This window comes from Primulina eburnea, chromosome 1 (assembly GCF_022965805.1).
Source record: "Primulina eburnea isolate SZY01 chromosome 1, ASM2296580v1, whole genome shotgun sequence".
Classification (NCBI taxonomy): Eukaryota; Viridiplantae; Streptophyta; class Magnoliopsida; order Lamiales; family Gesneriaceae; genus Primulina; species Primulina eburnea.
The window spans coordinates 3,550,606-3,571,635 of NC_133101.1; the positions used below are offsets into that span (position 1 = coordinate 3,550,606).

At 39.1% G+C, this 21,030-nt stretch overlaps 1 protein-coding gene across 2 annotated transcripts in view; it reads left to right on the plus strand.

Annotated features, from left to right (window-relative positions):
• LOC140820110 (receptor-like protein EIX2) overlaps nucleotides 1-20,728 on the plus strand; it is a 42,900-nt gene extending 22,172 nt beyond the window's left edge. The window contains exons 2-3 of one of the 2 annotated variants that reach the window (XR_012115370.1): nucleotides 19,244-19,313; nucleotides 20,505-20,728. The gene's annotated coding sequence lies outside the window, so the exon portion shown is untranslated. The remainder of the gene's footprint in view (nucleotides 1-19,243; nucleotides 19,314-20,504) is intronic. The other variant, XR_012115366.1, reaches the window with a different exon arrangement.
• The last annotated feature ends 302 nt before the right edge of the window (nucleotides 20,729-21,030 follow it).

Consider the following 21,030-nt stretch of genomic DNA (forward strand, 5'->3'; position numbering starts at 1 on the left):
TAATACTCATCCATACATTGTTAGTTATCTAATATTTGATTTCCACATGGTTTCAATCTATAAATTTAGTTTAAATAAATATTTGTGGATGTTGATGCTTTGTTGTATTTGAAATAATTTTGAGGTCATGACGATGTGAATAATTTTAATTTGATTTATTTATATATGATTAATGATATGTTCGGTTTTAACACCAACAAAGGTATTCAAACACAATATTCTCAATAAGTTGCAATAGCTCGTGTTCTGATAGGACTCGTTTTTACGTGTTTTTAGTGTTAGTTTTGAGTCGCATTCATGCATCATATTAGTTTGTTTTAGTTTAATTTAGCATTCATTTAGCATTATTTAGCATTTGGCTGATCTCGTGTATTTTGTGGTTGTTTTGTAGGAATTGGACCAAAAAGGGGGATTTTATATGCAGAGCAGCGAGAATGCCTCGCTAGGGCGGTCAAAAGTGACCGCCCCAGCGAGCATTTTAATCCAGCCGAGGAGTATTTGCGCGAACCTCTCGCTAGGGCGGTCAAAAGTGACCGCCCCAGCGAGAGCAAAGACGCGGCCAAGGATTTTTATTCGAGAACCACTCGCCCCAGCGGTCAAAAGTGGCCGCCCTAGCGAGCGACGAAATCCGAGAAGATTTGTTTCCAAATTTTATGGACTCTATAAAACCACCTAACCTAATACACGAGAAGAGGCGCCGCGATTTGGAAGGGAGAGGCGCCGCGATTTGGAAGGGAGAGCACTGTAGCAGGCGATAGCTCAACGGAACCGGAACAAGAACTCAACAGCGTTTTCTCTTTACTCTTTTATTGTAGTTAGGATTTAGGGGATCCGACCCCGAACCGTTGTTTGATTATTTAATTCTCGACTTTTGATTCATTCTTGATTGTGCTATTATTTTACATTGAATTGTTAAAGCCTAGCTAACTTTAATAATATCTAATATTGTGGGTGAGTTCGAGAGAATAACTTGCGATAGGAACAAGTAGCATAATCCGTGGATCTACAATTTACATAGAGATATGAAGTTGGATACACGTTGGTAGTCATAGTCCAGTAGAGCGAAAACTAAGGGATTTCATAGATCGACATGCAATTCACCGTTAGTAAATAATAAAAGAGATTTTATTATTCTTTCGTGTAGAATTAGTTTAGCATAGCTCGAGAGAGTATGTTAATTGCTTAGGAAATCCTGTCAAAAGCGTAAATCAGTGTCGATATTAATTAATTAAATTAACGACGGGTAGGTGAACCGAGATCCTAACACTCGCTTATTTATTATTTTAGTTTATATTATTTTTAATGTGTTTGTTTCAATTTAGTGTTTTAGTATTAATTTAGTTAATAAGTAATTCAATTGTCGTTTTAATTAATTAAAGAATTTAATTTAAAGTAAATTTGTCTAATCAATCTCTGTGGGATCGATACTCGTACTCTTAGACGTTTTACTATAACTTGACATCGTGCACTTGCGATTATTTCGAGCCTGAATTTTTATTTATTTTTATTGGAGATTTTACTGTGCATGTTTTGCTCGATCAAGTTTTTGGCGCCGTTGCCGGGGATTGAAATTGACAAATTTTTCTTTTTGTTATTTTCTTTAGTTAATTTAATTTTTTTAGTTATTTATTTTATTTTATTCCTGCGTGATCTACCGTTTTCTATTTTCTTTTTGCAGGAAATTTTCTTGTGCAATACTTTGAGATGTTTCATCGAAAAGTATTCACAAGATTTGCCCAACAACGCGGAGAGCCTTTTTACGCAGCATGGGAGAGATTCGATTATTTAGCAAACAATTTCCTGTATCATGATTTTTCTAACTATTCTCTTCTTAAATTTTTCCTTAATGGTTTGGATGCACTAACACGAAGATGGGTGATCGACGGAGCACTAACAACAGGCAGTCCACTATTTTGCCGAGATGATGAGAAAATGATACTTTTGTTGGGTGATATGGCGGACTTTGACTACCATAGATATTGGGATCTTTCACCACAGTGTTGGAGTCATCAATACACACAAGATCAGTACCCAGAGTTTATAGACCAACCATTTGAGTTTCAAAATGATGAGAGAGATAGCCATGAACTGATCACGACTCAACTAGAAGATACCGTGGATAGGTATGTGGCACTAACTGAGGCAGCTATAGAAAATCAAATTAATTCTCTGCGCAACCTTGAGGAGCAAATAGAGAATATCAAGAAATCCATCTTTCAGAGTCGCCGAGAACATGAAGTGAAGCGAGATACTCAACCGGTGATCGATCCGGTTTGGTTTGATGATGATGACTCAAACAACCAAGATAGTGAGAATGAGTTGGATAAGACTGAAAATCTAGAGTTGTTTGATCCTTCGCTGGTAAATGAGCCTCAGTCGGAAGAGATTTTTGAAGAATTTTCTGATAAAGGAGTGCCGACACTATTTTTCTCATCTCATGCCGATTATTCAGAGTTGTGTGTTGTTGAGGTGACGAGCTTAATGTGCCTATATCTAGCCAGACTTGAGGGCATTTGGAATCCAGACCCAGATGTGGTGTCATATGACACTTACTTTGGGCATCAGCCGCTCTTTGATAAGGACTTCGGAGGGTCAAGCCGACGACTAGAAATCAGGCGCTACTTGGGAGGCAACCCAAGCGTTTTATATTTTAGTTATTTATTTTAATTTTAGTTGTTGCATTGAGTCCCGGTTTCGTGGTTATTTGATTTTGCTCAATTTCTTTTGTGCCAGGTGAGCATACTGGAGGACGTGGGAGATTGATGGCCTTAGGAGCTCGTACAATAGGAGATGATTGATGTCTACAACTACTACAATATAATCAACCAGGGGAGTTTTTATTTTATTTTTATTAAATTATTAATTATTAATAATTTTTTTTATGCATGCATTTAGTTGTTTGGTTTTATCTATCTATTTAATTTTTCTATGTCGTCTAGTGCAATGGGGACATTGCACGACTTTAGTATGAGGGGGTGGGGTAGGTATTTTCTTTTAGTTATTTGGTATCATTTAAAAAAAAAATAAAAAATAAAAAAAAATTGGATGATGAAATTTGGCCAATGATGAATGCGAATTGATGATAAACATGCTCATTGATCTTGTTTCTTCATTAAGTTTTAGACACCCCTGTTGTTGAAGCATGAAATTTTTGCTTGAATGTTGAATATTTTTAAACACATGTTGTAACTAGTGAATTTTGTGAATAGTAGTGCAATTTTGAATTTTTGTGGGGAATTTGAGAAGCATGAGGTGTGAGTTGAACTTGAGTGCATGTCTATGAAATGAGTTACTAACCAGTGGCACAATAATGAATTAGACAATTTTTTTTTATGGATTTGAATATGGAGTACATAGTGAAAATTGTGCACTTAAAAAAAAAAAAAAAAGGGAGATGTAAGTTGAGGGGGAGCCAAATAAAGGAATGAAATCCTATTCCTAGGCTAAAAAGTTGGAGATGTAAGGAGACGAGGAATGTCGGATAAAAAAAAATCTGACAAGTGCATAATGAAAATGAGCTGTGTATTCCCGTCTTTTAATCAATTGACTATACTCTGATAATAAGTGAATCCTAATGTGCAAATATGAAGTCCTAATTAGTTGTACTTACTGGTTAGCAATGAGTGGAGACTGGAGCATGAAAGTGAACTTGCATTTAACATGTAAATCGAGTTATCTTGCAAATTTCAGGAATGAATCTACTTGAAAGACACGATACTGGAAACAACATTGCACTCACACACATTCACGTTCAACGCATAAAAATTAGTGTGGAAATTTCAAGGGGTGTGCGATGTCGTGTGTTGTACATTGATCAATGGAAAATATACTTAAGATTTGTTGATGCATGAGTTGAGCCATTACATATCATTGAATTAGTTTTCATTTTATTTTATTTATTTGATTTTTGTTTTTGTTTTTAGTTTTTGTTGTGTCTTGTCACCTATTTTGCTCGAGGGCGAGCAAAAGGTTAGTATGAGGGGGTTGATAGGACTCGTTTTTACGTGTTTTTAGTGTTAGTTTTGAGTCGCATTCATGCATCATATTAGTTTGTTTTAGTTTAATTTAGCATTCATTTAGCATTATTTAGCATTTGGCTGATCTCGTGTATTTTGTGGTTGTTTTGTAGGAATTGGACCAAAAAGGGGGATTTTATATGCAGAGCAGCGAGAATGCCTCGCTAGGGCGGTCAAAAGTGACCGCCCCAGCGAGCATTTTAATCCAGCCGAGGAGTATTTGCGCGAACCTCTCGCTAGGGCGGTCAAAAGTGACCGCCCCAGCGAGACCAAAGACGCGGCCAAGGATTTTTATTCGAGAACCACTCGCCCCAGCGGTCAAAAGTGGCCGCCCTAGCGAGCGACGAAATCCGAGAAGATTTGTTTCCAAATTTTATGGACTCTATAAAACCACCTAACCTAATACACGAGAAGATGCGTCGCGATTTGGAAGGGAGAGGCGCCGCGATTTGGAAGGGAGAGCACTGTAGCAGGCGATAGCTCAACGGAACCGAAACAAGAACTCAACAGCGTTTTCTCTTTACTCTTTTATTGTAGTTAGGATTTAGGGGATCCGACCCCGAACCGTTGTTTGATTATTTAATTCTCGACTTTTGATTCATTCTTGATTGTGCTATTATTTTACATTGAATTGTTAAAGCCTAGCTAACTTTAATAATATCTAATATTGTGGGTGAGTTCGAGAGAATAACTTGCGATAGGAACAAGTAGCATAATCCGTGGATCTACAATTTACATAGAGATATGAAGTTGGATACACGTTGGTAGTCATAGTCCAGTAGAGCGAAAACTAAGGGATTTCATAGATCGACATGCAATTCACCGTTAGTAAATAATAAAAGAGATTTTATTATTCTTTCGTGTAGAATTAGTTTAGCATAGCTCGAGAGAGTATGTTAATTGCTTAGGAAATCCTGTCAAAAGCGTAAATCAGTGTCGATATTAATTAATTAAATTAACGACGGGTAGGTGAACCGAGATCCTAACACTCGCTTATTTATTATTTTAGTTTATATTATTTTTAATGTGTTTGTTTCAATTTAGTGTTTTAGTATTAATTTAGTTAATAAGTAATTCAATTGTCGTTTTAATTAATTAAAGAATTTAATTTAAAGTAAATTTGTCTAATCAATCTCTGTGGGATCGATACTCGTACTCTTAGACGTTTTACTATAACTTGACATCGTGCACTTGCGATTATTTCGAGCCTGAATTTTTATTTATTTTTATTGGAGATTTTACTGTGCAAGTTTTGCTCGATCATGTTCTAAGAATGTAAACACCGATGAATTAAATCTATTTTGTTTGTTTTTTTTTCATCAAGCGGAAAATATTCGAAATAATCCTTCGTGAAGAAAACTGAAAATATTAAGTGAGGACCAGTTACAGCTTGTATCCGTTCAGTTGTGGGGCGAACAAAACTGATATCAGCTGAACTGATCAGTTGAGTTTTGAAAATTTGTAAACAAGTAAATACACATGGGTTTGTTTATGTTTGTTCGGAGACTTCAATTGCTCTTATGTCACCTCTTCTATCTTTCGGATAGGATCTACTAACAAACTGAAGGCCCCACTCTCAGACATCACTTGTTTAATGTCTTTGCGAAAATACTACATACACAAGTTTTACGTCTATGTACAAGACTCACTCAACTGAATTTATCTCTCTATATATGTGAGTGATTCTGTGTGAGAGAACTGATCTATCAAACAACACTGAGGTGTTCTCACACACTGAGAGAATTGTGCTTCTAATCTAAGCTGATAACACTATAAAGTGTTCCTTCTGGGCTGATTGCTTCTTGTAAGTTGATATATTTTTTAAGCGCGCCCTCTATGTATATCTTTGTACCTTTTATGATTGCTGATACACACACACACACACTTGTTTTCCCCCACTGTTGTTGATGATCTTGATCTTGTATATATAGTGGCAATGTGACCGTACATCAAGACTCATCAATTATGTTCCTTGCAGTTTGAATCTGTTCCTCAAAAATTTGTGTATGTACTTTTTACAGTCATTCTGGAAAGTATTGACTTTAAAATCTACTGCAACATTCGTTATTGTTCTTTTATCGGACAATTGTTGTTACTCTTGTGCAAAGCTGGAATCTTGCTACGATATGTGAACTGGTCTGCTCCAAACTAACGCTCTGAACTGCTCTGCTGAACTAGTCTTTGAATTGGTCTTCGACAGGTCTTGAACTGGTCTGCTGAACTAGTCTTTGAATTGGTCTTCGACTGGTCTTGAACTGGTCTGATTAAAATCAGGTGGCTCGTCAGCTGGATTGTTTTCACTGATTCAGTTGAACTGGTCTTCAATATATCAGTTGGATTGGTTTAGTTTTGGGCAAACAATTGACACTTTCAGTTTGCTTCTCGATATCTTCAGTTTTGTTTCGGGAACTGATCAGTTGAAAGCCAGATCCATTTCAGCTTTTTGCGAGCTTAGGTAAACTTGTTAGAGACAAAATAAAAAGTTCTGTAAACATCAAAATCAAGATTGAGAACATGAAAATTATTAAATAACAAAAGGACACTTGATTATTACATGTTATTGAATTAATTCAATAAAACTCGACATAGTATATTGATAAAATAATGAATTCCTTCAAAAGTATTGCTTAAGAATTGAAATTCAATCATTATAGAAGATTAAATGGTATGTGCATTAACCGAAATTCTAACAATTGTTTATTTATTATTTTAATTTAAATTATTTATATTGCATTTGTTTCATCCTTTTATTTTAATTTTAATTTATTTTATTAAATCTATTTAAATTTTTGTTAAAGTTAACTAAAGAATTGTTCTTGAGGTAGATTTGCAATATATCAACTTTTGTTGTACGATATCAGTACGTGTTATTAAAAATTGACATGTACACTTGCAAAAATATTTTGTCTAAAGATATTCAATTGTTGTAAATTATATATTGTGATGAAAAAACTCGATCAAACAGAAATCGTTATTGTCATATATAATATATTAGAAGTTCAAGATATCTATAAATATATTATCAACATTTCATTTACGACCAAAATAGTACACCATTAATACTAAATATAATGAGAAAATATTTGTATTTAGTAAAAATTTAACGATAAAAAGATAAATAACAAACAAAATGATATAACGAAAAATAAATTATTTAAAATAAACACATGAAAACATGTCAACTTTATATATGTGATTAATATAAATTTATTAAAAATTATAATTTTCATTTTTATTTATTATATTAAATAATTTTATCCAAAATAAAATCGCGTCTTCCACGTGCAACTATATATACATATTTATTGAATTGAGTAGGAACGACCATTAAGAAAAAACACCATGGGTACTCTAAATAAAATCTTAACTCATTTTCTTGTATTAACTATTATTGTCTTAGCGTGCTTGGGAAGTGTTTTCGGGCAGCATTCGTCTGGAAACATCAGATGCTTTGAGAGGGAGAGACAAGTTCTTCTCAAGTTGAAAGACGAGCTTGTTGATGGAAGTGGCAGACTCTCTTCCTGGGGTGCCGGAAGAAATCGAATGGAGTGCTGCAAATGGAGAGGTGTTCAGTGTGATAACGTAACTAAACATGTCACACAATTGAGTCTGAGGACTCCACCAGGAATCAATCAACATGATGGACAGAGTGTTACCCCTCTCAGAGGTAAGATCAGCTCTTCGTTACTAGAATTGAAGCACTTAACTTACCTTGATCTGAGTTTCAATGATTTTGAGTATTCAAACATCCCGGAGTTCATCGGTTCATTTGAGAAATTACAGTATCTTAATCTTTCGGATGCTAATTTAAGCAAACAAATCCCACAAAGTATTGGAAACCTTTCCCAGTTGATATATCTTGATTTTAGTTCAAATTCGGGGCTCTTTAGTGAAAATCTTGGTTGGGTCGCTCATCTTGGTTCACTGGAATATCTCGACCTCAGTGTTGTCGAGCTCGGCAAAGCATCCAATTGGTTACATGCAATTAGCAACTTAACATCTATAAAAGAATTACACTTGGCAAACTGTGGACTTCAAGGCATCCTCCCTTCTTCTCTTCCCTCTATCAATGCTTCTGCTTCTCTTTCTACCCTCGACTTGTCGATGAATCCCGGCATCTCATCTTCCACGTTTTTGTTTTTCTTAAACTTCAGTAAAAGCCTAACCTCCATTGATTTCTCATCTAACAATATGACAATTCTCACTCCTGCTTATGCTTTAGACAACCAGATATTTCTTGAACATCTTGATCTCTCTAATAATAACCTTGAAGGTGGGATTCCTAAATTCTTCGGAAATATGAGCAGTTTAATACACTTGGATTTGTCCCGGAACAGTTTTATGATGCCACTTTCTGAAATTATGATTAACTTTTCGGGGTCCGTAGAAAAGAATTTGAAGTATCTGGATTTGAGTGATACTATGATAACTGGTTCATTGCCTGATTTTTCAAAGTTCTCATCCTTGAATGTGCTAGTACTCAGGGGGAATAAGTTGAATGGATCCATTACCAAGGACTACCCAAATATCCCAAGTCTTACTCGTCTAGATTTGTCATCAAACAGTTTCACAGGTGAGCTACCCGATCTTACAATTTATCCGCTCCTCGAAAGATTGTTTCTCTCAGACAATATGTTCAATGGAGCTTTGAATGAAAACATTGGATCCCTTTCAGAGATGAAGGTTTTAGATCTGAGTTCAAATAACTTCGAAGGCATAGTTACAGAGTCCCATTTGTTCAATCTATCTCGTCTACGAATGCTTGACTTGTCTTTTAACCCACTGTTGACAGTAAATTGTAGCTCACATTGGATTCCTCCGTTTCAACTAATACTCATAAGGCTCTCCAACTGTAAAGTAGGGCCACGATTTCCGCAATGGCTTCGAAACCAGAACATTTTGGATTACATTGATTTCTCATTTTCTCAAATTGTTGACACGATTCCTAATTGGATTGGTGATTTAGCTTCCAGGCCGATACGTCTGAATTTATCGAATAATCAAATTCATGGCGTCTTCCCTAAGATTGGATTCTCTATTTTCAACCTTTCAAGTTATATGTCGTCTCCTATACATGATAGAGTATCTGGAATGATATTAGATCTGTCAAGAAATAAAATTACGGGTGAAGCAACATTTTTGTGCCAAAGTGAAGAGTGGGTACTGATCGACCTCTCAAATAATCTATTTTTCGGTCATCTGCCGAACTGTTTCGCCAACTCTACTCGGATAATGTTTCTTAATTTGGCCAACAACAATTTCTCTGGAACAATCCCAAGCTCATTTGGCTCGTTACCATTGCTATCTTTGTTGAATTTGAGAAATAACAGTTTCTCAGGGGAAATCCCTACATCTTTGAGAAGCTGCACTGGGTTACAATTCGTCGATCTTGGAGAAAATAGGCTAACAGGTATCATACCTACCTGGATAGGAGATGAGTTGCTTTCACTGATTGTTCTAAGCCTACGTTTCAACGAGTTTCGTGGGATAATACCTTCCAGCATTTGCTGTCACGCCCCGAAACTCGGGATTTGACACCGGCGTCGTTAACAATCACACAATTAAAAACGACAAGCCTTTCGTACCACAGCTTAAACCGAAACCAGTTTAATATCATAATCTCTAATTAAATAACCGTTGTCTTTACAATTGCCAAAATAAATAAACGACAGAGTTTTCAAATGCGGAAACGTAATACTGAAATAAACTAACTTAAACTAATCAGTTTCTCGATCGTTCACCATCCCCAAAACTGTTCGTTTTCTTCCTCTTCTATCTGTTCTTCGGGCTTATCTGGGGAGGGTCGTAAGGGGAGTGAGTATTTGGGAATACTCAGTAAATGGGGGAAAATCGAGTACAAAATAAAACAACATGCATAATTTCGAAACATAATCATGACTCGCATACATATTTCATAACATGCATAACATTGACACGGCACTGCGACTCATCTACTTTCTACGGTTTACTGACGTCAGTCCCTAATTTTTACTCCTCTAAGGGGGCGAGGCCGTATAGCGGTTATGTCCCCCACCGCGTAAGGGTACGTCGTGGTTGGGATTCCCACCCGTATACAGTCGACTCCTCACAGTGCATTTAAAATCGTATGACGATACAAGAAAGGTAGAAAGAAGATTGTACTCGACTGTTTATTTTTCATTTAAAAAAAAATCGAAACATGCATACTAAATTCCGAAATTTTAAAGTTTGAAAATAAGCCCACTTACAGTATATTTGATGACAAAAACGTTGGTGCTTGTCTTGGAAATAGGATCGCTCCTTGCTCTTACTCCGGACAGAACTTCGCCTTAGTTCTTGGACGACTTTGGGACGATAAATGGGGCAGGGTTTTGCTAGGGAGTGGCTGCTGAATTCGAACTTGCAGCAAGGGAATTTTCGAGATTTTGAGTAGAGGAATGGCTAGGTTTAAAGTAGTATTTATAGTGGAGGATGGTGGGTCTAAACATGGCATGAAGATCCCATAGTCTTGCACTCAATATTCACCCAATTTGCCAAAGAACATCTATTCCAAAATGAGTTTATTTGCTACCAATCTGTGAGATTCATTCCTTTATCCTTTGCCCCTAATATTTTCGAAAATATATGCTAGCTAAGTCAAGGATTTTGTGCACAATTTGATGCTTTGCTTCCTTCTTCCTTGCAAATTTTCCATGCATCCATGCATCTAAATATCTAGACATATATTTCTAGGAGCATTTCGAAAATATTCCCCCAATATTCATGCCCCAAATTCTTTTAATTGCACGATATGCGATCTTGTAAGATTTAACTTCCCAAATTTTCTAAATTGCATGCCTTGGTATAGAATATTATTGACTTGGTCTTGCATTTCCAATTTATTCTCAAAAGCATATCTTATTCAATAAAATCCCAAAAATTTCTATACAATACTTAATTATAAAAATTCTCGGTTCTTACATCCCTCCCTCCTTATGAAAAGTTTCGTCCTCGAAACTTGGGTTGGCTTGGTCTCCAAACAGGTAGGGATATTCCTTTCGCATCCTTCCTTCGACTTCCCAAGTCGCTTCTCGCTCAGTGTGGTTAGACCATTGTACCTTGACGTAGGGAATAATACGTCGCCTAAGGACCTGCTCTTTGGTGTCCACGATTCTGATAGGAACTTCCTCGTATTTCAGTTCTTCTCCCAAGTTTCCTTCCATTATGAGTGGTTCTACTTCCAGAACGTGGCTTGGGTCTGGAACGTACCTCCTTAGTTGAGAAACGTGGAACACGTTGTGGATCCTTGACATGTTTGGTGGCAGTGCCAGCCTGCATGCTAGCGTGCCCACTTTTTCCAAGATTTCAAAGGGTCCAACATAGCGAGGGTTCAGTTTTCCGGCCTTACTGAATCGGACAACTCCTCTCATAGGCGAGACTTTCACATATGCCTTCTCGCCCACGTTGAACTCTACCGGCCTTCTTTTCAGATCTGCCCAGCTCTTTTGTCGGTCCTGAGCTGCTTTGAGTTTCTCTCGGACAATTTTAACCTTGTCTACTGTCATCTGTACTAGCTCGGGTCCCACTATAGCTTTCTCTCCCACTTCATCCCAGTAAAGTGGTGATCGACATTTTCTGCCATACAGGGCTTCGTATGGAGCCATTCCGATGCTGCTGTGATAGCTGTTGTTGTAAGCAAACTCAATTAGGGGTAAATGAGTGCTCCAGTTGCTATTGAATTCCAGAGCGCATGCTCGCAGCATATCCTCTAAAGTTTGTATGGTCCTCTCCGTTTGCCCATCGGTTTGGGGGTGATAGGCAGTACTTAGGGTTACTTTCGTCCCCATGGCCTCTTGAAAGCTCTTCCAAAAGCGCGAGACGAACCTCGGATCTCTATCAGATAAGATGCTCACTGGTACTCCATGAAGTCTGACAATGTTGTCCATGTACAGTGAAGCCAACTTGTCGAGATTGTAATTCATGCGGACGGGTAGGAAGTGTGCAGTCTTGGTGAGTCTGTCCACGATTACCCATATACCGTCGTGGCTTTGCCTAGACTTTGGCAATCCTACCACGAAATCCATGGAGATATGCTCCCATTTCCACTCGGGGATTTCCAAAGGTTGCAGTAATCCTCCAGGTCGCTGATGTTCTGCTTTGACCTGCTGGCATACCTGACATCTAGAGACGAATTCAGCTACATCTCTCTTCATGCCATTCCACCAGAAGCTATTTTTGAGATCCCTGTACATCTTCGTACTGCCTGGATGGACTGAGAATTTTGACTTGTGCGCTTCTGTCATTATCTCTCGGCGAAGGTTATCACTGTCTGGCACACATAGTCTTCCTTTCATCCATAAGATTCCCTTGTCATCAATTTGATGATCCTGAGACTTCCCTTCTCTGACCTGCTCCTTAATTTTAGTCAGTACCGGGTCTTGATCTTGGTTTAACTTGACGGTCTCCTGCAGACATGGCCGGGCCGAGAGGGAAGCTAGAGTCATTCTTCCTGGGCCCTTCCGACTTAGGGCATCAGCCACTTTGTTTGCTTTACCCGGGTGGTAACTTATAGTCAAGTCATAATCTTTCAGAAGTTCGATCCATCGTCTTTGCCTCATATTAAGTTTCTTTTGGGTGAACAAGTACTTGAGGCTCTGATGATCTGTGAAGATTTCACATTTGGCACCATAGAGGTAGTGCCTCCAAATTTTTAAGGCGAAGACAACCGCTGCTAGTTCCAGGTCATGAGTAGGATAATTCTGCTCGTGCGGTTTCAACTGTCTAGACGCATAGGCGATCACTCTTCCTTCTTGCATTAGTACGCATCCTAGACCGTCCTTAGAGGCGTCACTGTAAATCGTGAAATCCTTATTCTCTGCGGGCAAGATCAGCACTGTGTGGATGCGAGTTTCTCTTTCAGCGTCTGGAAACTTTTCTCGCAATCCTCACTCCAGGTGAATTTTGAATTTTTCTGTGTGAGCTTCGTCAGTGGCACGGCTATCGAGGAGAACCCTTCGACGAATTTTCGGTAATATCCTGCCAATCCAAGAAAGCTTCTGATATCAGTGGCGTTCTTCGGTCTCGGCCACTCTGTAATTGCCTCTACTTTCCTTGGATCCACTGACACTCCTGTTCTCGAGATCACGTGTCCTAGAAATGACACACTTATTAGCCAGAATTCACACTTGCTAAACTTAGCATAGAGCTTATTCTCTCTTAAGATTTGCAGAGCAAGGTGAAGGTGCTCTTCGTGGCTTGCCTCGTCAGGAGAATAGACGAGAATGTCGTCGATGAATACCACTATGAACTGATCCAGAAATGGCTTGAATACTCTGTTCATAAGGTCCATGAATGCTGCTGGTGCGTTGGTCAGACCAAAGGGCATCACTGTGAATTCGTAGTGCCCGTATCTGGTTCGAAAGGCTGTCTTGGGAATATCTTCAGCCCTGACCTTTAACTGATGATAACCTGTCCTCAGGTCCAGTTTAGAAAAGACGGCGGCTCCTTTAAGCTGATCGAACAGATCGTCTATCCGAGGTAGAGGGTACCTGTTCTTGATTGTGATCTTGTTCAATTCTCTGTAGTCGATGCATAATCTCATACTTCCGTCTTTCTTCTTTACGAAGAGTACTGGAGCTCCCCACGGGGACACACTTGGTCGAATCTGCCTTTTATCTAGTAATTCTTGGAGTTGTTCCTTTAACTCCTTGAGTTCGGCTGGTGCCATTCTGTACGGTGCCTTAGAGATTGGTGCCGCACCGGGAACCAGGTTGATCTCGAACTCCACCTCGCGGTCCGGGACTGTCCCTGAGAGTTCTTCTGGAAAAACATCGGGGAACTCTCTCACTATCGGGATGTCTTCCAGTTTCAGCTCGACTTCTTCTGTTACCTCACTGACCATTGCTAGGTAGATATCTTCTCCGGATTTCATGGCTTTCCAAGCTTGAGATGCGGACAATAGTGATTTCCGCCCCTTGGATTTACCGTGAAACACGACTTCTTCCTGATTCGGGGTTCGGAGTTTGACTTCCTTTCCCTTACAATCTACTACTGCATTGTTTCTCGCTAACCAATCCATCCCTAAGATGATGTCGAAATCGACCATGATCAACTGTATCAAGTCGGCGCTAAAAGTCTGATTATTAATACTGATCTCACAATCTCTGTAAATCTCCTCAGTTTCTATAGCTCTACTCGTAGGTGTGGCTATTCGGAATGGTTCGGTTAGCTTATCAGGCCTACGTCCTAACTTCTTAGCAAATCTCTTAGACATAAAGGAATGGGTAGCACCGCAGTCAAATAATGCATAGGCAGGTACTGATTGAATTAGAATGGTACCTGACACGACTTCAGTTGCGTCATCAGCCTCTTCCTGCGTCATGGCAAAGATCCTAGCATTGGGTTTGTCCTCCTTTGGTTTACTAGGGCCTGCTCCCGCGTTTGGTCCAGTTCCTCTGTTTGGCCCTGCTGGTCGGTTGGCAGCTGTAGGACATTCTGCAATTCGGTGTCCCGCTTTCCCACATCCGAAGCATACACCGCTGGCCCTTCGGCATTCCCCAGAGTGTTTGAAGCCACATGTTGAGCATGGCTTGAGTCCTTGATAGTTATTGGCGGGGAATTTACCTGAGGGAGGTCCATTCGACTGATTGGGCTTCTTGAACACTGGTCTGCCCTGAGAAGGCTGGTTGATAGGGGGTCGCTTATTCCTGTTTTCCCCTTCTCTCCGACGAATATCAGCTTCGGCTCGGATAGCCGCCCCCATCAAGTCTGAAAAGTTGGTAGGTTGGTAGACTGCCAGAGCGGATTGGATTCTGCTGTTCAACCCCTTCTTAAATCGGTGCAATTTCAGAACTTCATCTGCCATAATTGCAGGAGCATAAGAACCAAGGGCATTGAATTGAGAGGTATATTCCACCACTGACATGTCTGGAGCCTGACTGAAATTCTCAAATTCACTTAGCTTCTGCAGTCTGACTTCTGCCGGGTAGTACTGTTTCAGAAATGTTTCCCGGAAGATTCGCCATGTGATTGGTCCAGCAGCGGTCATGGCTGGCGAGACTGCTTCCCACCATTTAGCTGCCTTGTCTTCCAAGAAGGGCACTACCACGTCCACTTTTAGTGCATCCGGGACTTCCAACAGTCTTAACTGAGTTTCCACACTCTTTAGCCAACTCTGGCTAATTTCCGGGTCAGCAGCGCCACTGAAGGTTGGGCACCTGTTCTTGCGCAGAGACTCGTAATGAAACTTGACCCCATGCTGTGGTGGAGGTGGGGGCTGCTGGTTAGCATTGGGGTTCACTAACCCCTGAAGTGTAGTTGCCACGATCGTGGCTATAGCCATTAGGTCTGCCTGGTTGAGGTTGAACTGGGGTGGAGGCCCGTTGCCTTCTCCATTAGTATTGTCGTTGTTGTTGTTGTTGTTGTTGTTGTTAGCATAACGGGGGTTGCGGTTCTGTCTCGGTGGTCTACCGGCCATTTCCTACAAGTTAAACGCTTCTAAGAATTGGTTGTACAAATCGACAAGATTGAATAGATAAGTTATGCTGGAACAACTGAGTAAATAAACAAACATAACTTGAATGTAGATGCACGACTGAGATAAATAATAATCATACTTTATTAATTTTCGAATTCAAAGAAACAACTGACTGAACAAATTGTACCGAATGGAAATAAGTAATGCTGACTGAAAATAAAATAGCAACAATGGAAGGATAAACTCCTAGTAATAAAGAAAGGTAACTAAGATGATCTAATCGTCTATCTCTCCATCCCCTACTGCAGCTATCGGCTCATCTATCTCAATAGGCTCCTCTTCTTCTGGCTCTTCCTCCGGCTCTTCCTCCTGCAGTGCCTCAACCATGAGAGTAAGATTGGCATTCTCTGTACTGAGCTGTGCGTTTGCTGCGTTAAGCTGGGCCACCTGCATCTTCCACTCATGAGCATTTGCCTCTGCCTCGTCCAACAGGTCTACAGTACTCTGGTAGCGTAGCTCGTAACTCTCCTTATTTTCTTTGATCTTATCCCTTAGGGCTTCAGCTTGCTGGACCAGGCGTTGGTTCACATATGCTAGACTGTTCATGGCCTCACAAGAATTCTCTAGCCTTCGCTTACCTCTGGCATTCTGCTGCTTCTCCTCTTCAAGTTCCTTGCGATAGCGATCCGCATCCTCTTGTAGCTTCCCATTTTGATACTTACACTGTTCTATGACATCCCGTAGGTCCATGTTATCTCCCCTAACTAGTTCCCCCTGATAGATAGACTGATTAAGGCGGACCTGAATCTCTTCTTTCTCTGCTGTTAAGGCTTGGACCTCACTCCTCCTCTCGCTTAATCGGGCTCTAAGTCGTCGAATCTGACGTGACTGGTAGTGAAGGGCAAGCTCCTTCAGACGAAGGGCAGCTTGGAAACGAGTACGGGGTCGCAGGGGAGTAGATGGAGCCATTTCCTGAAATCAAAAACGGAAATGCTCAGAATCCGAAATAGACAGTATATAACAAGTGAAAATATGCAATACATATGAAATTTTCGAAATTTAAATGAATATATAAAAAAATTTTTTTTTTTTTTTTTTTTCCAAAAATGGAAAGTTTGGAATTAGACATATGGGTTCGAAGCATATGTCGAGAGGATTCCAGAACAGTTGACGGAATCGAATTTGGAGTTTCCTACGAAAAGTCCTAGGGGTTACAAAACTTTCCTAAAACGGCAAAATCGAGGTTTCGGAGGCCTAAACGAAGGAATTTCGCGATTTTTCGCTGGGGCTCCCGATTACAGTTGGGAGTCTTGATCGTTGGGCCGTTTCGGAGGGGGTAGCATTGGCCTTTCATTAAAATTCCACCGAAAATTTTTGAGGGTTTTTTTTTTTTTTTTTTTTGAAAAAAAAAATCGAATTTTCTTCCCGCTCGGATTATGAACCTGGCGGCTCTGATACCACTTAAATGTCACGCCCCGAAACTCGGGATTTGACACCGGCGTCGTTAACAATCACACAATTAAAAACGACAAGCCTTTCGTACCACTGAAACCAGTTTAATATCATAATCTCTAATTAAATAACCGTTGTCTTTACAATTGCCAAAATAAATAAACGACAGAGTTTTCAAATGCGGAAACGTAATACTGAAATAAACTAACTTAAACTAATCAGTTTCTCGATCGTTCACCATCCCCAAAACTGTTCGTTTTCTTCCTCTTCTATCTGTTCTTCGGGCTTATCTGGGGAGGGTCGTAAGGGGAGTGAGTATTTGGGAATACTCAGTAAATGGGGGAAAATCGAGTACAAAATAAAACAACATGCATAATTTCGAAACATAATCATGACTCGCATACATATTTCATAACATGCATAACATTGACACGGCACTGCGACTCATCTACTTTCTACGGTTTACTGACGTCAGTCCCTAATTTTTACTCCTCTAAGGGGGCGAGGCCGTATAGCGGTTATGTCCCCCACCGCGTAAGGGTACGTCGTGGTTGGGATTCCCACCCGTATACAGTCGACTCCTCACAGTGCATTTAAAATCGTATGACGATACAAGAAAGGTAGAAAGAAGATTGTACTCGACTGTTTATTTTTCATTTAAAAAAAAATCGAAACATGCATACTAAATTCCGAAATTTTAAAGTTTGAAAATAAGCCCACTTACAGTATATTTGATGATAAAAACGTTGGTGCTTGTCTTGGAAATAGGATCGCTCCTTGCTCTTACTCCGGACAGAACTTCGCCTTAGTTCTTGGACGACTTTGGGACGATAAATGGGGCAGGGTTTTGCTAGGGAGTGGCTGCTGAATTCGAACTTGCAGCAAGGGAATTTTCGAGATTTTGAGTAGAGGAATGGCTAGGTTTAAAGTATTATTTATAGTGGAGGATGGTGGGTCTAAACATGGCATGAAGATCCCATAGTCTTGCACTCAATATTCACCCAATTGCCAAAGAACATCTATTCCAAAATGAGTTTATTTGCTACCAATCTGTGAGATTCATTCCTTTATCCTTTGCCCCTAATATTTTCGAAAATATATGCTAGCTAAGTCAAGGATTTTGTGCACAATTTGATGCTTTGCTTCCTTCTTCCTTGCAAATTTTCCATGCATCCATGCATCTAAATATCTAGACATATATTTCTAGGAGCATTTCGAAAATATTCCCCCAATATTCATGCCCCAAATTCTTTTAATTGCACGATATGCGATCTTGTCAGATTTAACTTCCCAAATTTTCTAAATTGCATGCCTTGGTATAGAATATTATTGACTTGGTCTTGCATTTCCAATTTATTCTCAAAAGCATATCTTATTCAATAAAATCCCAAAAATTTCTATACAATACTTAATTATAAAAATTCTCGGTTCTTACATTTGCAACCTACAAATTATCCAAGTTCTAGACCTCTCTTTGAACAAGATATCCGGAGTTATACCAAAATGCTTGGATAATCTTACTGCCATGACCGCTGGACCCGGATCCGAGCAGAATTTTTCAAATATAGTGGGTACTCCCTCACTGTACTATACCTTACAAGATGCTGCCTTTTTCATGTGGAAAGGACAGACGATCATCTACTTAATTCATAATATATTTGTCCAACTCATTGATTTGTCGAGCAATGCCTTAATTGGTGATATCCCATCTGAAATCACAAAACTTCTTGGCCTAAATTCGTTGAATCTTTCAAGAAACAGTTTAAGTGGACAAATTCCTGTAAACATTGGTCTCTTGAAATACTTGGATTCCCTAGATCTTTCAAGAAACTACCTCTTTGGGGATATTCCGGCCAGCCTTTCCGAATTGAGCTTTGGAAAGTTAGACTTGTCATACAACAACTTGTCGGGTAGAATTCCACCTCTGAGCTTTGATGAATCTGCCTTTGCTGGGAATCCTGGCCTTTGTGGGCTTCCTGTACTCAATAAATCTTGCCCCAACGACAATGAAAACAGAAATAAATCAGATGCCAGTGTAACGGACAACTTGAAGCTCGACGAAGATGAGTTGATTACCAATGGATTTTATATCTGTATGGCATTCGGTTTTGTTTTTGGAGTTTGGGGGATATTCGGATTAATACTACTCAACAAGTCAGCAAGATCCGCTTATTTCAAGTTGCTGGACGCAATTGAAGACTTTGTATACATGAGAGGAGAGCTCAAAAGCGGCCTATCTAACAGGAGGTATTCAAAAATAGTTTGTATTTTTTATATTTCACTCGATACTAATCATGTAAGACTAAATTGGTGTAAGTTTTGTTGGTGCATTATTCTGCAGGCTATGATTAACAAGTTTTATGCTCCAAATGACAAAATTCTTGGCCTGCACTGCAATTGTGGATTCAAGGGTATTTTAGGACGTCGTTGCTGATTCTATTTGTCACGCCCCGGGACAGGGGTTGGTTGACACCGGCGTTGCTCTCAAATATTACATTCGAAAACAACAAGCCTCAGAAGTACAGAATCTCATAAACCAGTCTTTTATTCATAATACGAAATAAATCAATTGTCTGTTACAACTCGAATACTGATGTTTTACAGCGGAAATGTAAAACCAAATATTACAGTATCTTAACAGATGCAGCGGAATGAAAATAAACATAAAATGAGAACAACAGTCTTCTTCACCAGCCCCAGAACTGGATCTGTTCCTCTTCTTCTAACATTTCTTCAGTACTCTTATCTGAGATGGGTTTGGTGGGTGAGTGATATGATTGTCACTCAGTAAGCAGGGGCGGGAATAACTACCAGTTTTCGAAATCGTTTTCAACAGAAACAGTAATACAATAATATACAGAAAACTCATATTTTCATAACAGAAATCAGAATTCAGAATTTACATGTTTCAGAACAGAAATCAGAATTATTAAGCACTGAGCACGTTAGTGAATTTCATGGCTAAATTGATATCAGTCCCCTATATGTTCTCTCCTCTAAGGGGTGAGGTCAGAATCAGAATCAGAATTCAGAAATGTTCAGAATATATATTCCTACCATTAGTTCACTAGGGAGTTTCAGTGCTTCAAAACATATACCAGAATTAACATACAGAAACAGACTTTAAAACAGAATTATCAAACGGATTTCAAGTTATTTATATATAGGCCCACTTACCGTGAATTGCTAGAGTTTCGGTTGAAGTCTACTGAAATCTACTTGCCTCGCTACTGGATTTTACAGCTTCGAAAATGCACTCTCTTAGCTCTAATATTTCAAGTGACAACTCAAGATTTTGGTAAACCAATTCAGGTGTTTGACGGTGATATTTATAGGCAATGTTTCTGACTGTTAGGCTCCCAATTAATGGCCATAATCTGCCATTAACCGCCTTTATTCCAGGTTAATGCTTCAGTTACAAGTCTAAGCTGAATCAGTAACTGTCTGCTGGAATCTTGCGCTGCTGAATTCTTCTTCTGCTGGATTCTATATGCTGGAATTATGTCTGCTGGAATTGTGTCGGCTGGAAATATCATCTTCTGAATTATTGACTGCTGCTGGAAATTTCAGGTTCTCACACTATTCCTAATAACCGGTTTCAGATATTGAGAATGAGATCGAGGAGAGAAAGCAAACATAGTCTTGAGGTTGATATTTTTGGCAAAGACGTATAGATACTTTGTTTCGTAATATTTTTGTTTTGCTGGTATTTTTACTTTCCGTTGTTTTTGTGTTTATTTAACTCTTTGCGGTTCTATTTTACTGTCCAATGGAGACAAGAATTTACTTTCTTTTCAGTCTGATGATAAGCTGTTGCAGCATGTAATCTATATCTGTACATGTATATATTATCTATCTATCTATCTATATATAAAAGTGGGGAAAACTACATTTTTTGTCCAATTTGTTTACTTTTTTGCGATTTTTGGTTCATTATGTTGTCTGATTTCAGTTTCAGTACGCGATTTGGGAAGGAATATATAGATTTTTTTGTCTAAATTTTCCATTTTCGTATTGAATATATCTTGGATGAATTTTTCATTTAAACCAGCAAGCAATGTAGTGGGGGCAATAATTCTTTCCTGTTGTATAAAGGGAAAATCTCAGTGTCTAAATTTTCCATTTTCG